The sequence below is a fragment of the Schistocerca americana genome, chromosome 3 (assembly GCF_021461395.2).
Source record: "Schistocerca americana isolate TAMUIC-IGC-003095 chromosome 3, iqSchAmer2.1, whole genome shotgun sequence".
Taxonomy (NCBI): Eukaryota; Metazoa; Arthropoda; class Insecta; order Orthoptera; family Acrididae; genus Schistocerca; species Schistocerca americana.
Genome location: NC_060121.1, coordinates 301,051,646 through 301,073,874, shown reverse-complemented (window position 1 = coordinate 301,073,874; position 22,229 = coordinate 301,051,646). Strand labels below are relative to the sequence as shown.

General features: G+C 46.6%; 72 non-coding genes across 72 annotated transcripts; 24 read left to right on the top strand and 48 right to left on the bottom strand.

Moving 5' to 3' along the window:
* Positions 1-2: 2 nt before the first annotated feature.
* On the top strand, positions 3-74 carry Trnaa-cgc. The gene has a single exon. It is a non-coding gene; the product is annotated as a tRNA-Ala (tRNA).
* Positions 75-349: 275 nt separating this feature from the next.
* Positions 350-421, bottom strand: Trnac-gca. Its single transcript has one exon. It is a non-coding gene; the product is annotated as a tRNA-Cys (tRNA).
* Positions 422-739: 318 nt separating this feature from the next.
* On the bottom strand, positions 740-811 carry Trnaw-cca. The gene has a single exon. It is a non-coding gene; the product is annotated as a tRNA-Trp (tRNA).
* A 118-nt stretch (positions 812-929) lies between these two features.
* On the top strand, positions 930-1,001 carry Trnaa-cgc. The gene has a single exon. It is a non-coding gene; the product is annotated as a tRNA-Ala (tRNA).
* A 275-nt stretch (positions 1,002-1,276) lies between these two features.
* On the bottom strand, positions 1,277-1,348 carry Trnac-gca. The gene has a single exon. It is a non-coding gene; the product is annotated as a tRNA-Cys (tRNA).
* Positions 1,349-1,666: 318 nt separating this feature from the next.
* On the bottom strand, positions 1,667-1,738 carry Trnaw-cca. Its single transcript has one exon. It is a non-coding gene; the product is annotated as a tRNA-Trp (tRNA).
* Positions 1,739-1,856: 118 nt separating this feature from the next.
* Positions 1,857-1,928, top strand: Trnaa-cgc. Its single transcript has one exon. It is a non-coding gene; the product is annotated as a tRNA-Ala (tRNA).
* Positions 1,929-2,203: 275 nt separating this feature from the next.
* On the bottom strand, positions 2,204-2,275 carry Trnac-gca. Its single transcript has one exon. It is a non-coding gene; the product is annotated as a tRNA-Cys (tRNA).
* Positions 2,276-2,593: 318 nt separating this feature from the next.
* Positions 2,594-2,665, bottom strand: Trnaw-cca. The gene has a single exon. It is a non-coding gene; the product is annotated as a tRNA-Trp (tRNA).
* A 118-nt stretch (positions 2,666-2,783) lies between these two features.
* Trnaa-cgc lies at positions 2,784-2,855 on the top strand. Its single transcript has one exon. It is a non-coding gene; the product is annotated as a tRNA-Ala (tRNA).
* Positions 2,856-3,131: 276 nt separating this feature from the next.
* On the bottom strand, positions 3,132-3,203 carry Trnac-gca. Its single transcript has one exon. It is a non-coding gene; the product is annotated as a tRNA-Cys (tRNA).
* A 318-nt stretch (positions 3,204-3,521) lies between these two features.
* Positions 3,522-3,593, bottom strand: Trnaw-cca. Its single transcript has one exon. It is a non-coding gene; the product is annotated as a tRNA-Trp (tRNA).
* Positions 3,594-3,711: 118 nt separating this feature from the next.
* On the top strand, positions 3,712-3,783 carry Trnaa-cgc. Its single transcript has one exon. It is a non-coding gene; the product is annotated as a tRNA-Ala (tRNA).
* Positions 3,784-4,058: 275 nt separating this feature from the next.
* Trnac-gca lies at positions 4,059-4,130 on the bottom strand. The gene has a single exon. It is a non-coding gene; the product is annotated as a tRNA-Cys (tRNA).
* Positions 4,131-4,448: 318 nt separating this feature from the next.
* Positions 4,449-4,520, bottom strand: Trnaw-cca. Its single transcript has one exon. It is a non-coding gene; the product is annotated as a tRNA-Trp (tRNA).
* Positions 4,521-4,638: 118 nt separating this feature from the next.
* Trnaa-cgc lies at positions 4,639-4,710 on the top strand. The gene has a single exon. It is a non-coding gene; the product is annotated as a tRNA-Ala (tRNA).
* A 275-nt stretch (positions 4,711-4,985) lies between these two features.
* Positions 4,986-5,057, bottom strand: Trnac-gca. Its single transcript has one exon. It is a non-coding gene; the product is annotated as a tRNA-Cys (tRNA).
* A 318-nt stretch (positions 5,058-5,375) lies between these two features.
* On the bottom strand, positions 5,376-5,447 carry Trnaw-cca. The gene has a single exon. It is a non-coding gene; the product is annotated as a tRNA-Trp (tRNA).
* A 118-nt stretch (positions 5,448-5,565) lies between these two features.
* On the top strand, positions 5,566-5,637 carry Trnaa-cgc. The gene has a single exon. It is a non-coding gene; the product is annotated as a tRNA-Ala (tRNA).
* Positions 5,638-5,912: 275 nt separating this feature from the next.
* Positions 5,913-5,984, bottom strand: Trnac-gca. Its single transcript has one exon. It is a non-coding gene; the product is annotated as a tRNA-Cys (tRNA).
* Positions 5,985-6,302: 318 nt separating this feature from the next.
* Positions 6,303-6,374, bottom strand: Trnaw-cca. Its single transcript has one exon. It is a non-coding gene; the product is annotated as a tRNA-Trp (tRNA).
* A 118-nt stretch (positions 6,375-6,492) lies between these two features.
* On the top strand, positions 6,493-6,564 carry Trnaa-cgc. The gene has a single exon. It is a non-coding gene; the product is annotated as a tRNA-Ala (tRNA).
* Positions 6,565-6,839: 275 nt separating this feature from the next.
* On the bottom strand, positions 6,840-6,911 carry Trnac-gca. The gene has a single exon. It is a non-coding gene; the product is annotated as a tRNA-Cys (tRNA).
* Positions 6,912-7,229: 318 nt separating this feature from the next.
* Trnaw-cca lies at positions 7,230-7,301 on the bottom strand. The gene has a single exon. It is a non-coding gene; the product is annotated as a tRNA-Trp (tRNA).
* A 118-nt stretch (positions 7,302-7,419) lies between these two features.
* Positions 7,420-7,491, top strand: Trnaa-cgc. Its single transcript has one exon. It is a non-coding gene; the product is annotated as a tRNA-Ala (tRNA).
* A 275-nt stretch (positions 7,492-7,766) lies between these two features.
* Positions 7,767-7,838, bottom strand: Trnac-gca. Its single transcript has one exon. It is a non-coding gene; the product is annotated as a tRNA-Cys (tRNA).
* A 318-nt stretch (positions 7,839-8,156) lies between these two features.
* On the bottom strand, positions 8,157-8,228 carry Trnaw-cca. Its single transcript has one exon. It is a non-coding gene; the product is annotated as a tRNA-Trp (tRNA).
* Positions 8,229-8,346: 118 nt separating this feature from the next.
* Trnaa-cgc lies at positions 8,347-8,418 on the top strand. The gene has a single exon. It is a non-coding gene; the product is annotated as a tRNA-Ala (tRNA).
* Positions 8,419-8,693: 275 nt separating this feature from the next.
* Positions 8,694-8,765, bottom strand: Trnac-gca. Its single transcript has one exon. It is a non-coding gene; the product is annotated as a tRNA-Cys (tRNA).
* Positions 8,766-9,083: 318 nt separating this feature from the next.
* On the bottom strand, positions 9,084-9,155 carry Trnaw-cca. Its single transcript has one exon. It is a non-coding gene; the product is annotated as a tRNA-Trp (tRNA).
* Positions 9,156-9,273: 118 nt separating this feature from the next.
* On the top strand, positions 9,274-9,345 carry Trnaa-cgc. Its single transcript has one exon. It is a non-coding gene; the product is annotated as a tRNA-Ala (tRNA).
* Positions 9,346-9,620: 275 nt separating this feature from the next.
* On the bottom strand, positions 9,621-9,692 carry Trnac-gca. Its single transcript has one exon. It is a non-coding gene; the product is annotated as a tRNA-Cys (tRNA).
* Positions 9,693-10,010: 318 nt separating this feature from the next.
* Trnaw-cca lies at positions 10,011-10,082 on the bottom strand. The gene has a single exon. It is a non-coding gene; the product is annotated as a tRNA-Trp (tRNA).
* Positions 10,083-10,200: 118 nt separating this feature from the next.
* Positions 10,201-10,272, top strand: Trnaa-cgc. The gene has a single exon. It is a non-coding gene; the product is annotated as a tRNA-Ala (tRNA).
* Positions 10,273-10,547: 275 nt separating this feature from the next.
* Trnac-gca lies at positions 10,548-10,619 on the bottom strand. The gene has a single exon. It is a non-coding gene; the product is annotated as a tRNA-Cys (tRNA).
* Positions 10,620-10,937: 318 nt separating this feature from the next.
* Trnaw-cca lies at positions 10,938-11,009 on the bottom strand. The gene has a single exon. It is a non-coding gene; the product is annotated as a tRNA-Trp (tRNA).
* Positions 11,010-11,127: 118 nt separating this feature from the next.
* Positions 11,128-11,199, top strand: Trnaa-cgc. The gene has a single exon. It is a non-coding gene; the product is annotated as a tRNA-Ala (tRNA).
* A 275-nt stretch (positions 11,200-11,474) lies between these two features.
* Positions 11,475-11,546, bottom strand: Trnac-gca. The gene has a single exon. It is a non-coding gene; the product is annotated as a tRNA-Cys (tRNA).
* A 318-nt stretch (positions 11,547-11,864) lies between these two features.
* Trnaw-cca lies at positions 11,865-11,936 on the bottom strand. Its single transcript has one exon. It is a non-coding gene; the product is annotated as a tRNA-Trp (tRNA).
* A 118-nt stretch (positions 11,937-12,054) lies between these two features.
* Trnaa-cgc lies at positions 12,055-12,126 on the top strand. The gene has a single exon. It is a non-coding gene; the product is annotated as a tRNA-Ala (tRNA).
* A 275-nt stretch (positions 12,127-12,401) lies between these two features.
* On the bottom strand, positions 12,402-12,473 carry Trnac-gca. Its single transcript has one exon. It is a non-coding gene; the product is annotated as a tRNA-Cys (tRNA).
* Positions 12,474-12,791: 318 nt separating this feature from the next.
* On the bottom strand, positions 12,792-12,863 carry Trnaw-cca. Its single transcript has one exon. It is a non-coding gene; the product is annotated as a tRNA-Trp (tRNA).
* A 118-nt stretch (positions 12,864-12,981) lies between these two features.
* On the top strand, positions 12,982-13,053 carry Trnaa-cgc. The gene has a single exon. It is a non-coding gene; the product is annotated as a tRNA-Ala (tRNA).
* Positions 13,054-13,328: 275 nt separating this feature from the next.
* Trnac-gca lies at positions 13,329-13,400 on the bottom strand. The gene has a single exon. It is a non-coding gene; the product is annotated as a tRNA-Cys (tRNA).
* A 318-nt stretch (positions 13,401-13,718) lies between these two features.
* On the bottom strand, positions 13,719-13,790 carry Trnaw-cca. Its single transcript has one exon. It is a non-coding gene; the product is annotated as a tRNA-Trp (tRNA).
* A 118-nt stretch (positions 13,791-13,908) lies between these two features.
* Positions 13,909-13,980, top strand: Trnaa-cgc. The gene has a single exon. It is a non-coding gene; the product is annotated as a tRNA-Ala (tRNA).
* Positions 13,981-14,255: 275 nt separating this feature from the next.
* On the bottom strand, positions 14,256-14,327 carry Trnac-gca. Its single transcript has one exon. It is a non-coding gene; the product is annotated as a tRNA-Cys (tRNA).
* A 318-nt stretch (positions 14,328-14,645) lies between these two features.
* Trnaw-cca lies at positions 14,646-14,717 on the bottom strand. Its single transcript has one exon. It is a non-coding gene; the product is annotated as a tRNA-Trp (tRNA).
* Positions 14,718-14,835: 118 nt separating this feature from the next.
* Positions 14,836-14,907, top strand: Trnaa-cgc. Its single transcript has one exon. It is a non-coding gene; the product is annotated as a tRNA-Ala (tRNA).
* A 275-nt stretch (positions 14,908-15,182) lies between these two features.
* Trnac-gca lies at positions 15,183-15,254 on the bottom strand. Its single transcript has one exon. It is a non-coding gene; the product is annotated as a tRNA-Cys (tRNA).
* Positions 15,255-15,572: 318 nt separating this feature from the next.
* On the bottom strand, positions 15,573-15,644 carry Trnaw-cca. Its single transcript has one exon. It is a non-coding gene; the product is annotated as a tRNA-Trp (tRNA).
* A 118-nt stretch (positions 15,645-15,762) lies between these two features.
* On the top strand, positions 15,763-15,834 carry Trnaa-cgc. The gene has a single exon. It is a non-coding gene; the product is annotated as a tRNA-Ala (tRNA).
* A 275-nt stretch (positions 15,835-16,109) lies between these two features.
* Trnac-gca lies at positions 16,110-16,181 on the bottom strand. Its single transcript has one exon. It is a non-coding gene; the product is annotated as a tRNA-Cys (tRNA).
* A 318-nt stretch (positions 16,182-16,499) lies between these two features.
* Trnal-caa lies at positions 16,500-16,571 on the bottom strand. The gene has a single exon. It is a non-coding gene; the product is annotated as a tRNA-Leu (tRNA).
* A 118-nt stretch (positions 16,572-16,689) lies between these two features.
* Trnaa-cgc lies at positions 16,690-16,761 on the top strand. Its single transcript has one exon. It is a non-coding gene; the product is annotated as a tRNA-Ala (tRNA).
* Positions 16,762-17,036: 275 nt separating this feature from the next.
* On the bottom strand, positions 17,037-17,108 carry Trnac-gca. The gene has a single exon. It is a non-coding gene; the product is annotated as a tRNA-Cys (tRNA).
* Positions 17,109-17,426: 318 nt separating this feature from the next.
* On the bottom strand, positions 17,427-17,498 carry Trnaw-cca. The gene has a single exon. It is a non-coding gene; the product is annotated as a tRNA-Trp (tRNA).
* Positions 17,499-17,616: 118 nt separating this feature from the next.
* Positions 17,617-17,688, top strand: Trnaa-cgc. The gene has a single exon. It is a non-coding gene; the product is annotated as a tRNA-Ala (tRNA).
* Positions 17,689-17,963: 275 nt separating this feature from the next.
* Trnac-gca lies at positions 17,964-18,035 on the bottom strand. The gene has a single exon. It is a non-coding gene; the product is annotated as a tRNA-Cys (tRNA).
* Positions 18,036-18,353: 318 nt separating this feature from the next.
* On the bottom strand, positions 18,354-18,425 carry Trnaw-cca. The gene has a single exon. It is a non-coding gene; the product is annotated as a tRNA-Trp (tRNA).
* A 118-nt stretch (positions 18,426-18,543) lies between these two features.
* Trnaa-cgc lies at positions 18,544-18,615 on the top strand. Its single transcript has one exon. It is a non-coding gene; the product is annotated as a tRNA-Ala (tRNA).
* A 275-nt stretch (positions 18,616-18,890) lies between these two features.
* On the bottom strand, positions 18,891-18,962 carry Trnac-gca. Its single transcript has one exon. It is a non-coding gene; the product is annotated as a tRNA-Cys (tRNA).
* A 318-nt stretch (positions 18,963-19,280) lies between these two features.
* On the bottom strand, positions 19,281-19,352 carry Trnaw-cca. Its single transcript has one exon. It is a non-coding gene; the product is annotated as a tRNA-Trp (tRNA).
* Positions 19,353-19,470: 118 nt separating this feature from the next.
* On the top strand, positions 19,471-19,542 carry Trnaa-cgc. Its single transcript has one exon. It is a non-coding gene; the product is annotated as a tRNA-Ala (tRNA).
* A 275-nt stretch (positions 19,543-19,817) lies between these two features.
* Trnac-gca lies at positions 19,818-19,889 on the bottom strand. The gene has a single exon. It is a non-coding gene; the product is annotated as a tRNA-Cys (tRNA).
* A 318-nt stretch (positions 19,890-20,207) lies between these two features.
* Positions 20,208-20,279, bottom strand: Trnaw-cca. The gene has a single exon. It is a non-coding gene; the product is annotated as a tRNA-Trp (tRNA).
* Positions 20,280-20,397: 118 nt separating this feature from the next.
* On the top strand, positions 20,398-20,469 carry Trnaa-cgc. The gene has a single exon. It is a non-coding gene; the product is annotated as a tRNA-Ala (tRNA).
* A 275-nt stretch (positions 20,470-20,744) lies between these two features.
* Trnac-gca lies at positions 20,745-20,816 on the bottom strand. The gene has a single exon. It is a non-coding gene; the product is annotated as a tRNA-Cys (tRNA).
* Positions 20,817-21,134: 318 nt separating this feature from the next.
* Positions 21,135-21,206, bottom strand: Trnaw-cca. Its single transcript has one exon. It is a non-coding gene; the product is annotated as a tRNA-Trp (tRNA).
* A 118-nt stretch (positions 21,207-21,324) lies between these two features.
* On the top strand, positions 21,325-21,396 carry Trnaa-cgc. Its single transcript has one exon. It is a non-coding gene; the product is annotated as a tRNA-Ala (tRNA).
* A 275-nt stretch (positions 21,397-21,671) lies between these two features.
* On the bottom strand, positions 21,672-21,743 carry Trnac-gca. Its single transcript has one exon. It is a non-coding gene; the product is annotated as a tRNA-Cys (tRNA).
* A 318-nt stretch (positions 21,744-22,061) lies between these two features.
* On the bottom strand, positions 22,062-22,133 carry Trnaw-cca. The gene has a single exon. It is a non-coding gene; the product is annotated as a tRNA-Trp (tRNA).
* Between the last annotated feature and the right edge of the window lie 96 nt (positions 22,134-22,229).

Below are 22,229 nucleotides of genomic sequence, written 5' to 3'. Positions count from 1 at the left end.
GCGGGGGTGTAACTCAGTGGTAGAGTGTCTGCTTCGCATGCAGAAAGTCCTGGGTTCAAATCCCAGCTCCTCCAATTTTTGTTTCTCCGTGCAGCGGTACAAGAAAACTTTTGCCTATCACCATATTCTACAAAATTCAGTGTACAAGATTCTTCCGCCAAGCAAGTGGATTTCGTACAGTTCGACCTCATGGCGGGAGGACGATGACCTGCAAGACTCTGGGCTGCGATCCCCCCCATTGAAATGTTGCTCCAAAGCCTTCGGTATGGCGTGCAGGGTGCATCTCAAACATGCATTTGCAACTCACCGCGACAATCGTCATTTGTTTTTTCGAGATACTGAAAAATGAAGGGGGCACCCGGGATTGAACCGGGGACCTCTCGATCTGCAGTCGAATGCTCTACGACTGAGCTATACCCCCTTTCACGATCTTTCTGTTCCCATAACTTAAGGAAAAGTATTATACTCTGCCTGGCTAAAGACGTCTAATCGAGCAAAATATTGCGTAATCATTATCTCTCAGTTATATATTAGCGTTAAACGATATAAATATCAAAAATACTAGACACTTCGCGCCTGGAGAACGTGCGAGTCGGCGCCTTCACCTTAATGTCAGAACGCGAAAATTGCACTAGTAGCTTTTTTCAAGCAAGTTCTGTTCGTCCGTTCTCCGTAATCGTTTGGTATCTGATTAAACTGACATACTCGCCTATGGCTTCCGTAAACGAAAATTTCATTGTGACCCCGACGTGATTTGAACACGCAACCTTCTGATCTGGAGTCAGACGCGCTACCGTTGCGCCACGGAGTCGACGCTGCTTAGGTCTTGTCATGAATAGGTTCCTCCAACACTTACTGTACCGTTCAAACCTAAGAAATAATGACAGTAGGATCCACGAGGCACTCGTCCCAGATGTACTTGCTCTGGCGGGGGTGTAACTCAGTGGTAGAGTGTCTGCTTCGCATGCAGAAAGTCCTGGGTTCAAATCCCAGCTCCTCCAATTTTTGTTTCTCCGTGCAGCGGTACAAGAAAACTTTTGCCTATCACCATATTCTACAAAATTCAGTGTACAAGATTCTTCCGCCAAGCAAGTGGATTTCGTACAGTTCGACCTCATGGCGGGAGGACGATGACCTGCAAGACTCTGGGCTGCGATCCCCCCCATTGAAATGTTGCTCCAAAGCCTTCGGTATGGCGTGCAGGGTGCATCTCAAACATGCATTTGCAACTCACCGCGACAATCGTCATTTGTTTTTTCGAGATACTGAAAAATGAAGGGGGCACCCGGGATTGAACCGGGGACCTCTCGATCTGCAGTCGAATGCTCTACGACTGAGCTATACCCCCTTTCACGATCTTTCTGTTCCCATAACTTAAGGAAAAGTATTATACTCTGCCTGGCTAAAGACGTCTAATCGAGCAAAATATTGCGTAATCATTATCTCTCAGTTATATATTAGCGTTAAACGATATAAATATCAAAAATACTAGACACTTCGCGCCTGGAGAACGTGCGAGTCGGCGCCTTCACCTTAATGTCAGAACGCGAAAATTGCACTAGTAGCTTTTTTCAAGCAAGTTCTGTTCGTCCGTTCTCCGTAATCGTTTGGTATCTGATTAAACTGACATACTCGCCTATGGCTTCCGTAAACGAAAATTTCATTGTGACCCCGACGTGATTTGAACACGCAACCTTCTGATCTGGAGTCAGACGCGCTACCGTTGCGCCACGGAGTCGACGCTGCTTAGGTCTTGTCATGAATAGGTTCCTCCAACACTTACTGTACCGTTCAAACCTAAGAAATAATGACAGTAGGATCCACGAGGCACTCGTCCCAGATGTACTTGCTCTGGCGGGGGTGTAACTCAGTGGTAGAGTGTCTACTTCGCATGCAGAAAGTCCTGGGTTCAAATCCCAGCTCCTCCAATTTTTGTTTCTCCGTGCAGCGGTACAAGAAAACTTTTGCCTATCACCATATTCTACAAAATTCAGTGTACAAGATTCTTCCGCCAAGCAAGTGGATTTCGTACAGTTCGACCTCATGGCGGGAGGACGATGACCTGCAAGACTCTGGGCTGCGATCCCCCCCATTGAAATGTTGCTCCAAAGCCTTCGGTATGGCGTGCAGGGTGCATCTCAAACATGCATTTGCAACTCACCGCGACAATCGTCATTTGTTTTTTCAAGATACTGAAAAATGAAGGGGGCACCCGGGATTGAACCGGGGACCTCTCGATCTGCAGTCGAATGCTCTACGACTGAGCTATACCCCCTTTCACGATCTTTCTGTTCCCATAACTTAAGGAAAAGTATTATACTCTGCCTGGCTAAAGACGTCTAATCGAGCAAAATATTGCGTAATCATTATCTCTCAGTTATATATTAGCGTTAAACGATATAAATATCAAAAATACTAGACACTTCGCGCCTGGAGAACGTGCGAGTCGGCGCCTTCACCTTAATGTCAGAACGCGAAAATTGCACTAGTAGCTTTTTTCAAGCAAGTTCTGTTCGTCCGTTCTCCGTAATCGTTTGGTATCTGATTAAACTGACATACTCGCCTATGGCTTCCGTAAACGAAAATTTCATTGTGACCCCGACGTGATTTGAACACGCAACCTTCTGATCTGGAGTCAGACGCGCTACCGTTGCGCCACGGAGTCGACGCTGCTTAGGTCTTGTCATGAATAGGTTCCTCCAACACTTACTGTACCGTTCAAACCTAAGAAATAATGACAGTAGGATCCACGAGGCACTCGTCCCAGATGTACTTGCTCTGGCGGGGGTGTAACTCAGTGGTAGAGTGTCTGCTTCGCATGCAGAAAGTCCTGGGTTCAAATCCCAGCTCCTCCAATTTTTGTTTCTCCGTGCAGCGGTACAAGAAAACTTTTGCCTATCACCATATTCTACAAAATTCAGTGTACAAGATTCTTCCGCCAAGCAAGTGGATTTCGTACAGTTCGACCTCATGGCGGGAGGACGATGACCTGCAAGACTCTGGGCTGCGATCCCCCCCCATTGAAATGTTGCTCCAAAGCCTTCGGTATGGCGTGCAGGGTGCATCTCAAACATGCATTTGCAACTCACCGCGACAATCGTCATTTGTTTTTTCGAGATACTGAAAAATGAAGGGGGCACCCGGGATTGAACCAGGGACCTCTCGATCTGCAGTCGAATGCTCTACGACTGAGCTATACCCCCTTTCACGATCTTTCTGTTCCCATAACTTAAGGAAAAGTATTATACTCTGCCTGGCTAAAGACGTCTAATCGAGCAAAATATTGCGTAATCATTATCTCTCAGTTATATATTAGCGTTAAACGATATAAATATCAAAAATACTAGACACTTCGCGCCTGGAGAACGTGCGAGTCGGCGCCTTCACCTTAATGTCAGAACGCGAAAATTGCACTAGTAGCTTTTTTCAAGCAAGTTCTGTTCGTCCGTTCTCCGTAATCGTTTGGTATCTGATTAAACTGACATACTCGCCTATGGCTTCCGTAAACGAAAATTTCATTGTGACCCCGACGTGATTTGAACACGCAACCTTCTGATCTGGAGTCAGACGCGCTACCGTTGCGCCACGGAGTCGACGCTGCTTAGGTCTTGTCATGAATAGGTTCCTCCAACACTTACTGTACCGTTCAAACCTAAGAAATAATGACAGTAGGATCCACGAGGCACTCGTCCCAGATGTACTTGCTCTGGCGGGGGTGTAACTCAGTGGTAGAGTGTCTGCTTCGCATGCAGAAAGTCCTGGGTTCAAATCCCAGCTCCTCCAATTTTTGTTTCTCCGTGCAGCGGTACAAGAAAACTTTTGCCTATCACCATATTCTACAAAATTCAGTGTACAAGATTCTTCCGCCAAGCAAGTGGATTTCGTACAGTTCGACCTCATGGCGGGAGGACGATGACCTGCAAGACTCTGGGCTGCGATCCCCCCCATTGAAATGTTGCTCCAAAGCCTTCGGTATGGCGTGCAGGGTGCATCTCAAACATGCATTTGCAACTCACCGCGACAATCGTCATTTGTTTTTTCGAGATACTGAAAAATGAAGGGGGCACCCGGGATTGAACCTGGGACCTCTCGATCTGCAGTCGAATGCTCTACGACTGAGCTATACCCCCTTTCACGATCTTTCTGTTCCCATAACTTAAGGAAAAGTATTATACTCTGCCTGGCTAAAGACGTCTAATCGAGCAAAATATTGCGTAATCATTATCTCTCAGTTATATATTAGCGTTAAACGATATAAATATCAAAAATACTAGACACTTCGCGCCTGGAGAACGTGCGAGTCGGCGCCTTCACCTTAATGTCAGAACGCGAAAATTGCACTAGTAGCTTTTTTCAAGCAAGTTCTGTTCGTCCGTTCTCCGTAATCGTTTGGTATCTGATTAAACTGACATACTCGCCTATGGCTTCCGTAAACGAAAATTTCATTGTGACCCCGACGTGATTTGAACACGCAACCTTCTGATCTGGAGTCAGACGCGCTACCGTTGCGCCACGGAGTCGACGCTGCTTAGGTCTTGTCATGAATAGGTTCCTCCAACACTTACTGTACCGTTCAAACCTAAGAAATAATGACAGTAGGATCCACGAGGCACTCGTCCCAGATGTACTTGCTCTGGCGGGGGTGTAACTCAGTGGTAGAGTGTCTGCTTCGCATGCAGAAAGTCCTGGGTTCAAATCCCAGCTCCTCCAATTTTTGTTTCTCCGTGCAGCGGTACAAGAAAACTTTTGCCTATCACCATATTCTACAAAATTCAGTGTACAAGATTCTTCCGCCAAGCAAGTGGATTTCGTACAGTTCGACCTCATGGCGGGAGGACGATGACCTGCAAGACTCTGGGCTGCGATCCCCCCCATTGAAATGTTGCTCCAAAGCCTTCGGTATGGCGTGCAGGGTGCATCTCAAACATGCATTTGCAACTCACCGCGACAATCGTCATTTGTTTTTTCGAGATACTGAAAAATGAAGGGGGCACCCGGGATTGAACCGGGGACCTCTCGATCTGCAGTCGAATGCTCTACGACTGAGCTATACCCCCTTTCACGATCTTTCTGTTCCCATAACTTAAGGAAAAGTATTATACTCTGCCTGGCTAAAGACGTCTAATCGAGCAAAATATTGCGTAATCATTATCTCTCAGTTATATATTAGCGTTAAACGATATAAATATCAAAAATACTAGACACTTCGCGCCTGGAGAACGTGCGAGTCGGCGCCTTCACCTTAATGTCAGAACGCGAAAATTGCACTAGTAGCTTTTTTCAAGCAAGTTCTGTTCGTCCGTTCTCCGTAATCGTTTGGTATCTGATTAAACTGACATACTCGCCTATGGCTTCCGTAAACGAAAATTTCATTGTGACCCCGACGTGATTTGAACACGCAACCTTCTGATCTGGAGTCAGACGCGCTACCGTTGCGCCACGGAGTCGACGCTGCTTAGGTCTTGTCATGAATAGGTTCCTCCAACACTTACTGTACCGTTCAAACCTAAGAAATAATGACAGTAGGATCCACGAGGCACTCGTCCCAGATGTACTTGCTCTGGCGGGGGTGTAACTCAGTGGTAGAGTGTCTGCTTCGCATGCAGAAAGTCCTGGGTTCAAATCCCAGCTCCTCCAATTTTTGTTTCTCCGTGCAGCGGTACAAGAAAACTTTTGCCTATCACCATATTCTACAAAATTCAGTGTACAAGATTCTTCCGCCAAGCAAGTGGATTTCGTACAGTTCGACCTCATGGCGGGAGGACGATGACCTGCAAGACTCTGGGCTGCGATCCCCCCCATTGAAATGTTGCTCCAAAGCCTTCGGTATGGCGTGCAGGGTGCATCTCAAACATGCATTTGCAACTCACCGCGACAATCGTCATTTGTTTTTTCGAGATACTGAAAAATGAAGGGGGCACCCGGGATTGAACCGGGGACCTCTCGATCTGCAGTCGAATGCTCTACGACTGAGCTATACCCCCTTTCACGATCTTTCTGTTCCCATAACTTAAGGAAAAGTATTATACTCTGCCTGGCTAAAGACGTCTAATCGAGCAAAATATTGCGTAATCATTATCTCTCAGTTATATATTAGCGTTAAACGATATAAATATCAAAAATACTAGACACTTCGCGCCTGGAGAACGTGCGAGTCGGCGCCTTCACCTTAATGTCAGAACGCGAAAATTGCACTAGTAGCTTTTTTCAAGCAAGTTCTGTTCGTCCGTTCTCCGTAATCGTTTGGTATCTGATTAAACTGACATACTCGCCTATGGCTTCCGTAAACGAAAATTTCATTGTGACCCCGACGTGATTTGAACACGCAACCTTCTGATCTGGAGTCAGACGCGCTACCGTTGCGCCACGGAGTCGACGCTGCTTAGGTCTTGTCATGAATAGGTTCCTCCAACACTTACTGTACCGTTCAAACCTAAGAAATAATGACAGTAGGATCCACGAGGCACTCGTCCCAGATGTACTTGCTCTGGCGGGGGTGTAACTCAGTGGTAGAGTGTCTGCTTCGCATGCAGAAAGTCCTGGGTTCAAATCCCAGCTCCTCCAATTTTTGTTTCTCCGTGCAGCGGTACAAGAAAACTTTTGCCTATCACCATATTCTACAAAATTCAGTGTACAAGATTCTTCCGCCAAGCAAGTGGATTTCGTACAGTTCGACCTCATGGCGGGAGGACGATGACCTGCAAGACTCTGGGCTGCGATCCCCCCCATTGAAATGTTGCTCCAAAGCCTTCGGTATGGCGTGCAGGGTGCATCTCAAACATGCATTTGCAACTCACCGCGACAATCGTCATTTGTTTTTTCGAGATACTGAAAAATGAAGGGGGCACCCGGGATTGAACCGGGGACCTCTCGATCTGCAGTCGAATGCTCTACGACTGAGCTATACCCCCTTTCACGATCTTTCTGTTCCCATAACTTAAGGAAAAGTATTATACTCTGCCTGGCTAAAGACGTCTAATCGAGCAAAATATTGCGTAATCATTATCTCTCAGTTATATATTAGCGTTAAACGATATAAATATCAAAAATACTAGACACTTCGCGCCTGGAGAACGTGCGAGTCGGCGCCTTCACCTTAATGTCAGAACGCGAAAATTGCACTAGTAGCTTTTTTCAAGCAAGTTCTGTTCGTCCGTTCTCCGTAATCGTTTGGTATCTGATTAAACTGACATACTCGCCTATGGCTTCCGTAAACGAAAATTTCATTGTGACCCCGACGTGATTTGAACACGCAACCTTCTGATCTGGAGTCAGACGCGCTACCGTTGCGCCACGGAGTCGACGCTGCTTAGGTCTTGTCATGAATAGGTTCCTCCAACACTTACTGTACCGTTCAAACCTAAGAAATAATGACAGTAGGATCCACGAGGCACTCGTCCCAGATGTACTTGCTCTGGCGGGGGTGTAACTCAGTGGTAGAGTGTCTGCTTCGCATGCAGAAAGTCCTGGGTTCAAATCCCAGCTCCTCCAATTTTTGTTTCTCCGTGCAGCGGTACAAGAAAACTTTTGCCTATCACCATATTCTACAAAATTCAGTGTACAAGATTCTTCCGCCAAGCAAGTGGATTTCGTACAGTTCGACCTCATGGCGGGAGGACGATGACCTGCAAGACTCTGGGCTGCGATCCCCCCCATTGAAATGTTGCTCCAAAGCCTTCGGTATGGCGTGCAGGGTGCATCTCAAACATGCATTTGCAACTCACCGCGACAATCGTCATTTGTTTTTTCGAGATACTGAAAAATGAAGGGGGCACCCGGGATTGAACCGGGGACCTCTCGATCTGCAGTCGAATGCTCTACGACTGAGCTATACCCCCTTTCACGATCTTTCTGTTCCCATAACTTAAGGAAAAGTATTATACTCTGCCTGGCTAAAGACGTCTAATCGAGCAAAATATTGCGTAATCATTATCTCTCAGTTATATATTAGCGTTAAACGATATAAATATCAAAAATACTAGACACTTCGCGCCTGGAGAACGTGCGAGTCGGCGCCTTCACCTTAATGTCAGAACGCGAAAATTGCACTAGTAGCTTTTTTCAAGCAAGTTCTGTTCGTCCGTTCTCCGTAATCGTTTGGTATCTGATTAAACTGACATACTCGCCTATGGCTTCCGTAAACGAAAATTTCATTGTGACCCCGACGTGATTTGAACACGCAACCTTCTGATCTGGAGTCAGACGCGCTACCGTTGCGCCACGGAGTCGACGCTGCTTAGGTCTTGTCATGAATAGGTTCCTCCAACACTTACTGTACCGTTCAAACCTAAGAAATAATGACAGTAGGATCCACGAGGCACTCGTCCCAGATGTACTTGCTCTGGCGGGGGTGTAACTCAGTGGTAGAGTGTCTGCTTCGCATGCAGAAAGTCCTGGGTTCAAATCCCAGCTCCTCCAATTTTTGTTTCTCCGTGCAGCGGTACAAGAAAACTTTTGCCTATCACCATATTCTACAAAATTCAGTGTACAAGATTCTTCCGCCAAGCAAGTGGATTTCGTACAGTTCGACCTCATGGCGGGAGGACGATGACCTGCAAGACTCTGGGCTGCGATCCCCCCCATTGAAATGTTGCTCCAAAGCCTTCGGTATGGCGTGCAGGGTGCATCTCAAACATGCATTTGCAACTCACCGCGACAATCGTCATTTGTTTTTTCGAGATACTGAAAAATGAAGGGGGCACCCGGGATTGAACCGGGGACCTCTCGATCTGCAGTCGAATGCTCTACGACTGAGCTATACCCCCTTTCACGATCTTTCTGTTCCCATAACTTAAGGAAAAGTATTATACTCTGCCTGGCTAAAGACGTCTAATCGAGCAAAATATTGCGTAATCATTATCTCTCAGTTATATATTAGCGTTAAACGATATAAATATCAAAAATACTAGACACTTCGCGCCTGGAGAACGTGCGAGTCGGCGCCTTCACCTTAATGTCAGAACGCGAAAATTGCACTAGTAGCTTTTTTCAAGCAAGTTCTGTTCGTCCGTTCTCCGTAATCGTTTGGTATCTGATTAAACTGACATACTCGCCTATGGCTTCCGTAAACGAAAATTTCATTGTGACCCCGACGTGATTTGAACACGCAACCTTCTGATCTGGAGTCAGACGCGCTACCGTTGCGCCACGGAGTCGACGCTGCTTAGGTCTTGTCATGAATAGGTTCCTCCAACACTTACTGTACCGTTCAAACCTAAGAAATAATGACAGTAGGATCCACGAGGCACTCGTCCCAGATGTACTTGCTCTGGCGGGGGTGTAACTCAGTGGTAGAGTGTCTGCTTCGCATGCAGAAAGTCCTGGGTTCAAATCCCAGCTCCTCCAATTTTTGTTTCTCCGTGCAGCGGTACAAGAAAACTTTTGCCTATCACCATATTCTACAAAATTCAGTGTACAAGATTCTTCCGCCAAGCAAGTGGATTTCGTACAGTTCGACCTCATGGCGGGAGGACGATGACCTGCAAGACTCTGGGCTGCGATCCCCCCCATTGAAATGTTGCTCCAAAGCCTTCGGTATGGCGTGCAGGGTGCATCTCAAACATGCATTTGCAACTCACCGCGACAATCGTCATTTGTTTTTTCGAGATACTGAAAAATGAAGGGGGCACCCGGGATTGAACCGGGGACCTCTCGATCTGCAGTCGAATGCTCTACGACTGAGCTATACCCCCTTTCACGATCTTTCTGTTCCCATAACTTAAGGAAAAGTATTATACTCTGCCTGGCTAAAGACGTCTAATCGAGCAAAATATTGCGTAATCATTATCTCTCAGTTATATATTAGCGTTAAACGATATAAATATCAAAAATACTAGACACTTCGCGCCTGGAGAACGTGCGAGTCGGCGCCTTCACCTTAATGTCAGAACGCGAAAATTGCACTAGTAGCTTTTTTCAAGCAAGTTCTGTTCGTCCGTTCTCCGTAATCGTTTGGTATCTGATTAAACTGACATACTCGCCTATGGCTTCCGTAAACGAAAATTTCATTGTGACCCCGACGTGATTTGAACACGCAACCTTCTGATCTGGAGTCAGACGCGCTACCGTTGCGCCACGGAGTCGACGCTGCTTAGGTCTTGTCATGAATAGGTTCCTCCAACACTTACTGTACCGTTCAAACCTAAGAAATAATGACAGTAGGATCCACGAGGCACTCGTCCCAGATGTACTTGCTCTGGCGGGGGTGTAACTCAGTGGTAGAGTGTCTGCTTCGCATGCAGAAAGTCCTGGGTTCAAATCCCAGCTCCTCCAATTTTTGTTTCTCCGTGCAGCGGTACAAGAAAACTTTTGCCTATCACCATATTCTACAAAATTCAGTGTACAAGATTCTTCCGCCAAGCAAGTGGATTTCGTACAGTTCGACCTCATGGCGGGAGGACGATGACCTGCAAGACTCTGGGCTGCGATCCCCCCCATTGAAATGTTGCTCCAAAGCCTTCGGTATGGCGTGCAGGGTGCATCTCAAACATGCATTTGCAACTCACCGCGACAATCGTCATTTGTTTTTTCGAGATACTGAAAAATGAAGGGGGCACCCGGGATTGAACCGGGGACCTCTCGATCTGCAGTCGAATGCTCTACGACTGAGCTATACCCCCTTTCACGATCTTTCTGTTCCCATAACTTAAGGAAAAGTATTATACTCTGCCTGGCTAAAGACGTCTAATCGAGCAAAATATTGCGTAATCATTATCTCTCAGTTATATATTAGCGTTAAACGATATAAATATCAAAAATACTAGACACTTCGCGCCTGGAGAACGTGCGAGTCGGCGCCTTCACCTTAATGTCAGAACGCGAAAATTGCACTAGTAGCTTTTTTCAAGCAAGTTCTGTTCGTCCGTTCTCCGTAATCGTTTGGTATCTGATTAAACTGACATACTCGCCTATGGCTTCCGTAAACGAAAATTTCATTGTGACCCCGACGTGATTTGAACACGCAACCTTCTGATCTGGAGTCAGACGCGCTACCGTTGCGCCACGGAGTCGACGCTGCTTAGGTCTTGTCATGAATAGGTTCCTCCAACACTTACTGTACCGTTCAAACCTAAGAAATAATGACAGTAGGATCCACGAGGCACTCGTCCCAGATGTACTTGCTCTGGCGGGGGTGTAACTCAGTGGTAGAGTGTCTGCTTCGCATGCAGAAAGTCCTGGGTTCAAATCCCAGCTCCTCCAATTTTTGTTTCTCCGTGCAGCGGTACAAGAAAACTTTTGCCTATCACCATATTCTACAAAATTCAGTGTACAAGATTCTTCCGCCAAGCAAGTGGATTTCGTACAGTTCGACCTCATGGCGGGAGGACGATGACCTGCAAGACTCTGGGCTGCGATCCCCCCCATTGAAATGTTGCTCCAAAGCCTTCGGTATGGCGTGCAGGGTGCATCTCAAACATGCATTTGCAACTCACCGCGACAATCGTCATTTGTTTTTTCGAGATACTGAAAAATGAAGGGGGCACCCGGGATTGAACCGGGGACCTCTCGATCTGCAGTCGAATGCTCTACGACTGAGCTATACCCCCTTTCACGATCTTTCTGTTCCCATAACTTAAGGAAAAGTATTATACTCTGCCTGGCTAAAGACGTCTAATCGAGCAAAATATTGCGTAATCATTATCTCTCAGTTATATATTAGCGTTAAACGATATAAATATCAAAAATACTAGACACTTCGCGCCTGGAGAACGTGCGAGTCGGCGCCTTCACCTTAATGTCAGAACGCGAAAATTGCACTAGTAGCTTTTTTCAAGCAAGTTCTGTTCGTCCGTTCTCCGTAATCGTTTGGTATCTGATTAAACTGACATACTCGCCTATGGCTTCCGTAAACGAAAATTTCATTGTGACCCCGACGTGATTTGAACACGCAACCTTCTGATCTGGAGTCAGACGCGCTACCGTTGCGCCACGGAGTCGACGCTGCTTAGGTCTTGTCATGAATAGGTTCCTCCAACACTTACTGTACCGTTCAAACCTAAGAAATAATGACAGTAGGATCCACGAGGCACTCGTCCCAGATGTACTTGCTCTGGCGGGGGTGTAACTCAGTGGTAGAGTGTCTGCTTCGCATGCAGAAAGTCCTGGGTTCAAATCCCAGCTCCTCCAATTTTTGTTTCTCCGTGCAGCGGTACAAGAAAACTTTTGCCTATCACCATATTCTACAAAATTCAGTGTACAAGATTCTTCCGCCAAGCAAGTGGATTTCGTACAGTTCGACCTCATGGCGGGAGGACGATGACCTGCAAGACTCTGGGCTGCGATCCCCCCCATTGAAATGTTGCTCCAAAGCCTTCGGTATGGCGTGCAGGGTGCATCTCAAACATGCATTTGCAACTCACCGCGACAATCGTCATTTGTTTTTTCGAGATACTGAAAAATGAAGGGGGCACCCGGGATTGAACCGGGGACCTCTCGATCTGCAGTCGAATGCTCTACGACTGAGCTATACCCCCTTTCACGATCTTTCTGTTCCCATAACTTAAGGAAAAGTATTATACTCTGCCTGGCTAAAGACGTCTAATCGAGCAAAATATTGCGTAATCATTATCTCTCAGTTATATATTAGCGTTAAACGATATAAATATCAAAAATACTAGACACTTCGCGCCTGGAGAACGTGCGAGTCGGCGCCTTCACCTTAATGTCAGAACGCGAAAATTGCACTAGTAGCTTTTTTCAAGCAAGTTCTGTTCGTCCGTTCTCCGTAATCGTTTGGTATCTGATTAAACTGACATACTCGCCTATGGCTTCCGTAAACGAAAATTTCATTGTGACCCCGACGTGATTTGAACACGCAACCTTCTGATCTGGAGTCAGACGCGCTACCGTTGCGCCACGGAGTCGACGCTGCTTAGGTCTTGTCATGAATAGGTTCCTCCAACACTTACTGTACCGTTCAAACCTAAGAAATAATGACAGTAGGATCCACGAGGCACTCGTCCCAGATGTACTTGCTCTGGCGGGGGTGTAACTCAGTGGTAGAGTGTCTGCTTCGCATGCAGAAAGTCCTGGGTTCAAATCCCAGCTCCTCCAATTTTTGTTTCTCCGTGCAGCGGTACAAGAAAACTTTTGCCTATCACCATATTCTACAAAATTCAGTGTACAAGATTCTTCCGCCAAGCAAGTGGATTTCGTACAGTTCGACCTCATGGCGGGAGGACGATGACCTGCAAGACTCTGGGCTGCGATCCCCCCCATTGAAATGTTGCTCCAAAGCCTTCGGTATGGCGTGCAGGGTGCATCTCAAACATGCATTTGCAACTCACCGCGACAATCGTCATTTGTTTTTTCGAGATACTGAAAAATGAAGGGGGCACCCGGGATTGAACCGGGGACCTCTCGATCTGCAGTCGAATGCTCTACGACTGAGCTATACCCCCTTTCACGATCTTTCTGTTCCCATAACTTAAGGAAAAGTATTATACTCTGCCTGGCTAAAGACGTCTAATCGAGCAAAATATTGCGTAATCATTATCTCTCAGTTATATATTAGCGTTAAACGATATAAATATCAAAAATACTAGACACTTCGCGCCTGGAGAACGTGCGAGTCGGCGCCTTCACCTTAATGTCAGAACGCGAAAATTGCACTAGTAGCTTTTTTCAAGCAAGTTCTGTTCGTCCGTTCTCCGTAATCGTTTGGTATCTGATTAAACTGACATACTCGCCTATGGCTTCCGTAAACGAAAATTTCATTGTGACCCCGACGTGATTTGAACACGCAACCTTCTGATCTGGAGTCAGACGCGCTACCGTTGCGCCACGGAGTCGACGCTGCTTAGGTCTTGTCATGAATAGGTTCCTCCAACACTTACTGTACCGTTCAAACCTAAGAAATAATGACAGTAGGATCCACGAGGCACTCGTCCCAGATGTACTTGCTCTGGCGGGGGTGTAACTCAGTGGTAGAGTGTCTGCTTCGCATGCAGAAAGTCCTGGGTTCAAATCCCAGCTCCTCCAATTTTTGTTTCTCCGTGCAGCGGTACAAGAAAACTTTTGCCTATCACCATATTCTACAAAATTCAGTGTACAAGATTCTTCCGCCAAGCAAGTGGATTTCGTACAGTTCGACCTCATGGCGGGAGGACGATGACCTGCAAGACTCTGGGCTGCGATCCCCCCCATTGAAATGTTGCTCCAAAGCCTTCGGTATGGCGTGCAGGGTGCATCTCAAACATGCATTTGCAACTCACCGCGACAATCGTCATTTGTTTTTTCGAGATACTGAAAAATGAAGGGGGCACCCGGGATTGAACCGGGGACCTCTCGATCTGCAGTCGAATGCTCTACGACTGAGCTATACCCCCTTTCACGATCTTTCTGTTCCCATAACTTAAGGAAAAGTATTATACTCTGCCTGGCTAAAGACGTCTAATCGAGCAAAATATTGCGTAATCATTATCTCTCAGTTATATATTAGCGTTAAACGATATAAATATCAAAAATACTAGACACTTCGCGCCTGGAGAACGTGCGAGTCGGCGCCTTCACCTTAATGTCAGAACGCGAAAATTGCACTAGTAGCTTTTTTCAAGCAAGTTCTGTTCGTCCGTTCTCCGTAATCGTTTGGTATCTGATTAAACTGACATACTCGCCTATGGCTTCCGTAAACGAAAATTTCATTGTGACCCCGACGTGATTTGAACACGCAACCTTCTGATCTGGAGTCAGACGCGCTACCGTTGCGCCACGGAGTCGACGCTGCTTAGGTCTTGTCATGAATAGGTTCCTCCAACACTTACTGTACCGTTCAAACCTAAGAAATAATGACAGTAGGATCCACGAGGCACTCGTCCCAGATGTACTTGCTCTGGCGGGGGTGTAACTCAGTGGTAGAGTGTCTGCTTCGCATGCAGAAAGTCCTGGGTTCAAATCCCAGCTCCTCCAATTTTTGTTTCTCCGTGCAGCGGTACAAGAAAACTTTTGCCTATCACCATATTCTACAAAATTCAGTGTACAAGATTCTTCCGCCAAGCAAGTGGATTTCGTACAGTTCGACCTCATGGCGGGAGGACGATGACCTGCAAGACTCTGGGCTGCGATCCCCCCCATTGAAATGTTGCTCCAAAGCCTTCGGTATGGCGTGCAGGGTGCATCTCAAACATGCATTTGCAACTCACCGCGACAATCGTCATTTGTTTTTTCGAGATACTGAAAAATGAAGGGGGCACCCGGGATTGAACCGGGGACCTCTCGATCTGCAGTCGAATGCTCTACGACTGAGCTATACCCCCTTTCACGATCTTTCTGTTCCCATAACTTAAGGAAAAGTATTATACTCTGCCTGGCTAAAGACGTCTAATCGAGCAAAATATTGCGTAATCATTATCTCTCAGTTATATATTAGCGTTAAACGATATAAATATCAAAAATACTAGACACTTCGCGCCTGGAGAACGTGCGAGTCGGCGCCTTCACCTTAATGTCAGAACGCGAAAATTGCACTAGTAGCTTTTTTCAAGCAAGTTCTGTTCGTCCGTTCTCCGTAATCGTTTGGTATCTGATTAAACTGACATACTCGCCTATGGCTTCCGTAAACGAAAATTTCATTGTGACCCCGACGTGATTTGAACACGCAACCTTCTGATCTGGAGTCAGACGCGCTACCGTTGCGCCACGGAGTCGACGCTGCTTAGGTCTTGTCATGAATAGGTTCCTCCAACACTTACTGTACCGTTCAAACCTAAGAAATAATGACAGTAGGATCCACGAGGCACTCGTCCCAGATGTACTTGCTCTGGCGGGGGTGTAACTCAGTGGTAGAGTGTCTGCTTCGCATGCAGAAAGTCCTGGGTTCAAATCCCAGCTCCTCCAATTTTTGTTTCTCCGTGCAGCGGTACAAGAAAACTTTTGCCTATCACCATATTCTACAAAATTCAGTGTACAAGATTCTTCCGCCAAGCAAGTGGATTTCGTACAGTTCGACCTCATGGCGGGAGGACGATGACCTGCAAGACTCTGGGCTGCGATCCCCCCCATTGAAATGTTGCTCCAAAGCCTTCGGTATGGCGTGCAGGGTGCATCTCAAACATGCATTTGCAACTCACCGCGACAATCGTCATTTGTTTTTTCGAGATACTGAAAAATGAAGGGGGCACCCGGGATTGAACCGGGGACCTCTCGATCTGCAGTCGAATGCTCTACGACTGAGCTATACCCCCTTTCACGATCTTTCTGTTCCCATAACTTAAGGAAAAGTATTATACTCTGCCTGGCTAAAGACGTCTAATCGAGCAAAATATTGCGTAATCATTATCTCTCAGTTATATATTAGCGTTAAACGATATAAATATCAAAAATACTAGACACTTCGCGCCTGGAGAACGTGCGAGTCGGCGCCTTCACCTTAATGTCAGAACGCGAAAATTGCACTAGTAGCTTTTTTCAAGCAAGTTCTGTTCGTCCGTTCTCCGTAATCGTTTGGTATCTGATTAAACTGACATACTCGCCTATGGCTTCCGTAAACGAAAATTTCATTGTGACCCCGACGTGATTTGAACACGCAACCTTCTGATCTTGAGTCAGACGCGCTACCGTTGCGCCACGGAGTCGACGCTGCTTAGGTCTTGTCATGAATAGGTTCCTCCAACACTTACTGTACCGTTCAAACCTAAGAAATAATGACAGTAGGATCCACGAGGCACTCGTCCCAGATGTACTTGCTCTGGCGGGGGTGTAACTCAGTGGTAGAGTGTCTGCTTCGCATGCAGAAAGTCCTGGGTTCAAATCCCAGCTCCTCCAATTTTTGTTTCTCCGTGCAGCGGTACAAGAAAACTTTTGCCTATCACCATATTCTACAAAATTCAGTGTACAAGATTCTTCCGCCAAGCAAGTGGATTTCGTACAGTTCGACCTCATGGCGGGAGGACGATGACCTGCAAGACTCTGGGCTGCGATCCCCCCCATTGAAATGTTGCTCCAAAGCCTTCGGTATGGCGTGCAGGGTGCATCTCAAACATGCATTTGCAACTCACCGCGACAATCGTCATTTGTTTTTTCGAGATACTGAAAAATGAAGGGGGCACCCGGGATTGAACCGGGGACCTCTCGATCTGCAGTCGAATGCTCTACGACTGAGCTATACCCCCTTTCACGATCTTTCTGTTCCCATAACTTAAGGAAAAGTATTATACTCTGCCTGGCTAAAGACGTCTAATCGAGCAAAATATTGCGTAATCATTATCTCTCAGTTATATATTAGCGTTAAACGATATAAATATCAAAAATACTAGACACTTCGCGCCTGGAGAACGTGCGAGTCGGCGCCTTCACCTTAATGTCAGAACGCGAAAATTGCACTAGTAGCTTTTTTCAAGCAAGTTCTGTTCGTCCGTTCTCCGTAATCGTTTGGTATCTGATTAAACTGACATACTCGCCTATGGCTTCCGTAAACGAAAATTTCATTGTGACCCCGACGTGATTTGAACACGCAACCTTCTGATCTGGAGTCAGACGCGCTACCGTTGCGCCACGGAGTCGACGCTGCTTAGGTCTTGTCATGAATAGGTTCCTCCAACACTTACTGTACCGTTCAAACCTAAGAAATAATGACAGTAGGATCCACGAGGCACTCGTCCCAGATGTACTTGCTCTGGCGGGGGTGTAACTCAGTGGTAGAGTGTCTGCTTCGCATGCAGAAAGTCCTGGGTTCAAATCCCAGCTCCTCCAATTTTTGTTTCTCCGTGCAGCGGTACAAGAAAACTTTTGCCTATCACCATATTCTACAAAATTCAGTGTACAAGATTCTTCCGCCAAGCAAGTGGATTTCGTACAGTTCGACCTCATGGCGGGAGGACGATGACCTGCAAGACTCTGGGCTGCGATCCCCCCCATTGAAATGTTGCTCCAAAGCCTTCGGTATGGCGTGCAGGGTGCATCTCAAACATGCATTTGCAACTCACCGCGACAATCGTCATTTGTTTTTTCGAGATACTGAAAAATGAAGGGGGCACCCGGGATTGAACCGGGGACCTCTCGATCTGCAGTCGAATGCTCTACGACTGAGCTATACCCCCTTTCACGATCTTTCTGTTCCCATAACTTAAGGAAAAGTATTATACTCTGCCTGGCTAAAGACGTCTAATCGAGCAAAATATTGCGTAATCATTATCTCTCAGTTATATATTAGCGTTAAACGATATAAATATCAAAAATACTAGACACTTCGCGCCTGGAGAACGTGCGAGTCGGCGCCTTCACCTTAATGTCAGAACGCGAAAATTGCACTAGTAGCTTTTTTCAAGCAAGTTCTGTTCGTCCGTTCTCCGTAATCGTTTGGTATCTGATTAAACTGACATACTCGCCTATGGCTTCCGTAAACGAAAATTTCATTGTGACCCCGACGTGATTTGAACACGCAACCTTCTGATCTGGAGTCAGACGCGCTACCGTTGCGCCACGGAGTCGACGCTGCTTAGGTCTTGTCATGAATAGGTTCCTCCAACACTTACTGTACCGTTCAAACCTAAGAAATAATGACAGTAGGATCCACGAGGCACTCGTCCCAGATGTACTTGCTCTGGCGGGGGTGTAACTCAGTGGTAGAGTGTCTGCTTCGCATGCAGAAAGTCCTGGGTTCAAATCCCAGCTCCTCCAATTTTTGTTTCTCCGTGCAGCGGTACAAGAAAACTTTTGCCTATCACCATATTCTACAAAATTCAGTGTACAAGATTCTTCCGCCAAGCAAGTGGATTTCGTACAGTTCGACCTCATGGCGGGAGGACGATGACCTGCAAGACTCTGGGCTGCGATCCCCCCCATTGAAATGTTGCTCCAAAGCCTTCGGTATGGCGTGCAGGGTGCATCTCAAACATGCATTTGCAACTCACCGCGACAATCGTCATTTGTTTTTTCGAGATACTGAAAAATGAAGGGGGCACCCGGGATTGAACCGGGGACCTCTCGATCTGCAGTCGAATGCTCTACGACTGAGCTATACCCCCTTTCACGATCTTTCTGTTCCCATAACTTAAGGAAAAGTATTATACTCTGCCTGGCTAAAGACGTCTAATCGAGCAAAATATTGCGTAATCATTATCTCTCAGTTATATATTAGCGTTAAACGATATAAATATCAAAAATACTAGACACTTCGCGCCTGGAGAACGTGCGAGTCGGCGCCTTCACCTTAATGTCAGAACGCGAAAATTGCACTAGTAGCTTTTTTCAAGCAAGTTCTGTTCGTCCGTTCTCCGTAATCGTTTGGTATCTGATTAAACTGACATACTCGCCTATGGCTTCCGTAAACGAAAATTTCATTGTGACCCCGACGTGATTTGAACACGCAACCTTCTGATCTGGAGTCAGACGCGCTACCGTTGCGCCACGGAGTCGACGCTGCTTAGGTCTTGTCATGAATAGGTTCCTCCAACACTTACTGTACCGTTCAAACCTAAGAAATAATGACAGTAGGATCCACGAGGCACTCGTCCCAGATGTACTTGCTCTGGCGGGGGTGTAACTCAGTGGTAGAGTGTCTGCTTCGCATGCAGAAAGTCCTGGGTTCAAATCCCAGCTCCTCCAATTTTTGTTTCTCCGTGCAGCGGTACAAGAAAACTTTTGCCTATCACCATATTCTACAAAATTCAGTGTACAAGATTCTTCCGCCAAGCAAGTGGATTTCGTACAGTTCGACCTCATGGCGGGAGGACGATGACCTGCAAGACTCTGGGCTGCGATCCCCCCCATTGAAATGTTGCTCCAAAGCCTTCGGTATGGCGTGCAGGGTGCATCTCAAACATGCATTTGCAACTCACCGCGACAATCGTCATTTGTTTTTTCGAGATACTGAAAAATGAAGGGGGCACCCGGGATTGAACCGGGGACCTCTCGATCTGCAGTCGAATGCTCTACGACTGAGCTATACCCCCTTTCACGATCTTTCTGTTCCCATAACTTAAGGAAAAGTATTATACTCTGCCTGGCTAAAGACGTCTAATCGAGCAAAATATTGCGTAATCATTATCTCTCAGTTATATATTAGCGTTAAACGATATAAATATCAAAAATACTAGACACTTCGCGCCTGGAGAACGTGCGAGTCGGCGCCTTCACCTTAATGTCAGAACGCGAAAATTGCACTAGTAGCTTTTTTCAAGCAAGTTCTGTTCGTCCGTTCTCCGTAATCGTTTGGTATCTGATTAAACTGACATACTCGCCTATGGCTTCCGTAAACGAAAATTTCATTGTGACCCCGACGTGATTTGAACACGCAACCTTCTGATCTGGAGTCAGACGCGCTACCGTTGCGCCACGGAGTCGACGCTGCTTAGGTCTTGTCATGAATAGGTTCCTCCAACACTTACTGTACCGTTCAAACCTAAGAAATAATGACAGTAGGATCCACGAGGCACTCGTCCCAGATGTACTTGCTCTGGCGGGGGTGTAACTCAGTGGTAGAGTGTCTGCTTCGCATGCAGAAAGTCCTGGGTTCAAATCCCAGCTCCTCCAATTTTTGTTTCTCCGTGCAGCGGTACAAGAAAACTTTTGCCTATCACCATATTCTACAAAATTCAGTGTACAAGATTCTTCCGCCAAGCAAGTGGATTTCGTACAGTTCGACCTCATGGCGGGAGGACGATGACCTGCAAGACTCTGGGCTGCGATCCCCCCCATTGAAATGTTGCTCCAAAGCCTTCGGTATGGCGTGCAGGGTGCATCTCAAACATGCATTTGCAACTCACCGCGACAATCGTCATTTGTTTTTTCGAGATACTGAAAAATGAAGGGGGCACCCGGGATTGAACCGGGGACCTCTCGATCTGCAGTCGAATGCTCTACGACTGAGCTATACCCCCTTTCACGATCTTTCTGTTCCCATAACTTAAGGAAAAGTATTATACTCTGCCTGGCTAAAGACGTCTAATCGAGCAAAATATTGCGTAATCATTATCTCTCAGTTATATATTAGCATTAAACGATATAAATATCAAAAATACTAGACACTTCGCGCCTGGAGAACGTGCGAGTCGGCGCCTTCACCTTAATGTCAGAACGCGAAAATTGCACTAGTAGCTTTTTTCAAGCAAGTTCTGTTCGTCCGTTCTCCGTAATCGTTTGGTATCTGATTAAACTGACATACTCGCCTATGGCTTCCGTAAACGAAAATTTCATTGTGACCCCGACGTGATTTGAACACGCAACCTTCTGATCTGGAGTCAGACGCGCTACCAATGCGCCACGGAGTCGACGCTGCTTAGGTCTTGTCATGAATAGGTTCCTCCAACACTTACTGTACCGTTCAAACCTAAGAAATAATGACAGTAGGATCCACGAGGCACTCGTCCCAGATGTACTTGCTCTGGCGGGGGTGTAACTCAGTGGTAGAGTGTCTGCTTCGCATGCAGAAAGTCCTGGGTTCAAATCCCAGCTCCTCCAATTTTTGTTTCTCCGTGCAGCGGTACAAGAAAACTTTTGCCTATCACCATATTCTACAAAATTCAGTGTACAAGATTCTTCCGCCAAGCAAGTGGATTTCGTACAGTTCGACCTCATGGCGGGAGGACGATGACCTGCAAGACTCTGGGCTGCGATCCCCCCCATTGAAATGTTGCTCCAAAGCCTTCGGTATGGCGTGCAGGGTGCATCTCAAACATGCATTTGCAACTCACCGCGACAATCGTCATTTGTTTTTTCGAGATACTGAAAAATGAAGGGGGCACCCGGGATTGAACCGGGGACCTCTCGATCTGCAGTCGAATGCTCTACGACTGAGCTATACCCCCTTTCACGATCTTTCTGTTCCCATAACTTAAGGAAAAGTATTATACTCTGCCTGGCTAAAGACGTCTAATCGAGCAAAATATTGCGTAATCATTATCTCTCAGTTATATATTAGCGTTAAACGATATAAATATCAAAAATACTAGACACTTCGCGCCTGGAGAACGTGCGAGTCGGCGCCTTCACCTTAATGTCAGAACGCGAAAATTGCACTAGTAGCTTTTTTCAAGCAAGTTCTGTTCGTCCGTTCTCCGTAATCGTTTGGTATCTGATTAAACTGACATACTCGCCTATGGCTTCCGTAAACGAAAATTTCATTGTGACCCCGACGTGATTTGAACACGCAACCTTCTGATCTGGAGTCAGACGCGCTACCGTTGCGCCACGGAGTCGACGCTGCTTAGGTCTTGTCATGAATAGGTTCCTCCAACACTTACTGTACCGTTCAAACCTAAGAAATAATGACAGTAGGATCCACGAGGCACTCG